Raw genomic sequence first — 3267 nt, forward strand, 5'->3', positions numbered from 1 at the left:
ATACATCTCCAGCTTCCTCCTCTCTCAGTCCACCTCCTCTTTCTCGCTCTTTCTTCCCCTCCTTGCCCCTCCCTCTCTCCATCTCCTCCACCCCCTCTCTCTGTCAATCTGCTCCTCAAAATGGTTCAAATGGCTCTAATCACCAAGGGACTTAACATCTGAGGTCAAAGTCCCCTAGACTTAAAACTACGTCAACCTAACTAACCTAAGGACATCACACACATCTACGCCCGAGGCAGGATTCGAACCTGCAACCGTAGCAGCCGCTTGGTTTCGGACTGATTCAAAATGGTTCAAATGGCTCTGAGAACTATGGCACTTAACATCTGTGGTCATCAGTCCCCTAGAACTTAGAACTACTTAAACCTAACTAACCTAAGGACATCACACACATCCATGCCCGAGGCAGGATTCGAACCGGCGACCGTAGCGGTCACGTGGTTCCAGACTGAAGCGCCTAGAACCGTTCGACCACAGCGGCCGGCAATCTGTTCCTCCCTTCCTCTGTCCATCTTCCCTTTCCACCTCTGTCCATTACCTCCTCCCTCCTTTAATTCTATCTCCTCCTCACTCCTCTAATTCCATCCCCTCCTCCCCCTCTCTCTGTCCATCTCCTCCTCCCCCTCTCTGCCGCGCGTAGTGACCGCGTGGTTTGAGGCGCCATGTCACGGAGTGCGCGGCCCCTCCCGCCAGAGTTTCGAGTCCTCCCTCGGACATGGGTGTGTGTCTTGTTCGTAGCATAAGTCAGTTTAAGTAGTCTAGGGACCGATGATCTCAGCAGTTTAATCCCTTAGGAATTCACACACACACACACACACACACACACACACCTTCTCTGTCCATCACCCCTACTTCTCTCCCTTTCCATCTCCTCTTCTTTCCTTTCTGTGTCCATCTCCTCTTCTCCACTTTCTCCGTCAATTTTCTCCTCTTCCCCTTATCTGCCCATTTGCTCCTCCCGCCTGTGTGTTAACATCATCCACCCTCATCTCTCTCCCTGTCAGTTCCTCCCTTGTCTCTGTCCATCTCCTCCTCTTTCCTTCTCTGTCCATCTCGTCCTGTTTCCTCTATCCATTCATTTCCCCTCGCCTATCTTCCCTTCAATGGCTGTCCATCTTCTCATTCTCGCTTCTCTCCACATTATCACACACACCCCAATGAGAGACTGGTGTTTCTTACCCATACAGTATTTATTTCCAGATTTTAACTAATAAATTCATTACCATTGCAATCTGATTGGATACTGGAAGGAAAAACATTTCTTAAAGTCGATTTATTCGGTGTAATGAAAAGTCCAAGTATTCTAGTGAAACAGAGAGGATTGTTTGGAGAGTTCAATTCATTGTATAACAGTTTATTTCAGTTCCTGATAAGTTCCATAAATGGACGACAATGTCTGTGGCTACACCTGATTATGATTTGGAGAAGGTCGATGCACGCCTCAGAGTACCCTTGACAAATTTCCATTCAGCTATATCGACAGATATAGATACTTGACATAAACTATGTAATCAAAAGTATACGGACACCCCCAAAAATATTCGTTTTTCATATTAGGTGCATTGTGCTGTCACCTACTACCAAATACTCCGTATCAGCGACGTCAGTAGTCATTAGACATCGTGAGAGAGCAGAATGGGGCGCAACGCGGAACTCAGACTTCGAACGTGGTCAGTAGATTAGGTGTCACTCGTGTCATACAATTGTACGCGAGATTTCCACATTCATAAACATCCCTAGGTCCACTGTTTCCATTGTAATAGTGAAGTAGAAACGTGAAGGGACACGTGCAGCACAAATGCGTACAGGCTAACATTGTCTGCTGACTGACAGAGACCACCGACAGTTGAAGAGGGTCGTAATGTGCAATAGGCAGAAATCTATCCAGACCATCACACAGGAATTCCAAACTGCATCAGGATCCACTGCAAGTACTATGACAGTTAGGCGGGAGTTGAGAAATCTTGGATTTCATGGTCGAGCGGCTGCTCATAAGGCACACATCACGCTGGTAAATGCCAAATGACGCCTCGCTTGGTGTAAGGAGCGTAAACATTGGACGACTGAACAGTGGAAAACGTGGAGTGGAGTAACGAACCACGGTACATAATGTGGCGATCTGATGGCAGGCTGTGGGTGTGGCGAATGCCTGCTGAACGTCATCAGCCAGCGTGTGTAGTGCCAAAAGTAAAATTCGAAGGCGGTGGTGTTATGACGCGGTCGTGTTTTTCATGGGGGAGGGGGGTGGGGCGGGTTGCACCCCTTGTCGTTTCGCGTGGCAGTATCACAGCACAGGCCTACACTGATGTTTTAAGCACCTTCTCGTTTGCCACTGTTGAAGAGCGATTCTGGGATGGGGACTGCAACTTTCAACACGATCGAGCACCTCTTCATAATGCACGGCCTGTGGCGGAATGGTTACACGACAATAACCCCCATGTAATGGACTGGCCTGCATAGAGCGCTGACCTGAGTCCTATAGAACAGCTTTGCGATGTTTTTGAACGCCGATTTCGTGCCAGGCCTCACCAACCGACATCGCTACCTCTCCTCAGTGCAGAACTCCGTGAAGAATGGGCTGCCATTCGTTAAGAAGCCTTCCAGCACCTAATTGAACGTATGCCTGCGAGAGGGGAAGCCGTCATCAAGGCTAAGGGTGGGCCAACACCACATTGAATTCCAGTATTACCGATGTAGGGCGTCACGAACTTGTAAGCCATTGAAACGCAAAGGTCCCGAGTTCGAGTCTCAGTCCGGCACACAGTTTTAATCTGCCAGGAAGTTTCATATCAGCGCACACTCCGCTGCAGAGTGAAAATCTCTTTCTGGAAATACGCCCTGGGCTGTGGCTAAGCCATGCCTCCGCAAAATCCTTTCTTTCAGGAGTGCTATTCCTGCAAGGTTTACAGGAGAGCTTATGTATAGTTTGGAAGGTAGGAGACGAGATACTGGCAGAAGTAAAGCTGTGAGGACGGGGCGTGAGTCGTGCTTGGATAGCTCAGTTGGTAGAGCACTTGCCTGCGAAACGCAAAGGTCCCGAGTTCGAGTCTCGGTCCGGCACACAGTTTTAATCTGCCAGGAAGTTTCATATCAGCGCACACTCCACTGCAGAGTGAAAATCTCTTTCTGTAAATACGCCCTGGACTGTGGCTAAGCCATGTCTTCGCAATATCCTTTCTTTCAGGAGTGCTAGTCCTGCAAGGTTTACAGGAGAGCTTATGTATAGTTGGAAGGTAGGAGACGAGGTACTGGCGGAAGTAAAGCTGT

The 3267-nt window shown here is 48.8% G+C and overlaps 1 non-coding gene across 1 annotated transcript; it reads left to right on the forward strand.

Annotated features, from left to right (window-relative positions):
* The first annotated feature begins 2986 nt into the window (after positions 1–2986).
* Positions 2987–3061, forward strand: Trnar-gcg (transfer RNA arginine (anticodon GCG)). The gene has a single exon. It is a non-coding gene; the product is annotated as a tRNA-Arg (tRNA).
* The last annotated feature ends 206 nt before the right edge of the window (positions 3062–3267 follow it).

Source organism: Schistocerca nitens, chromosome 3 (genome assembly GCF_023898315.1).
Source record: "Schistocerca nitens isolate TAMUIC-IGC-003100 chromosome 3, iqSchNite1.1, whole genome shotgun sequence".
In the NCBI taxonomy this organism is placed as follows: Eukaryota; Metazoa; Arthropoda; class Insecta; order Orthoptera; family Acrididae; genus Schistocerca; species Schistocerca nitens.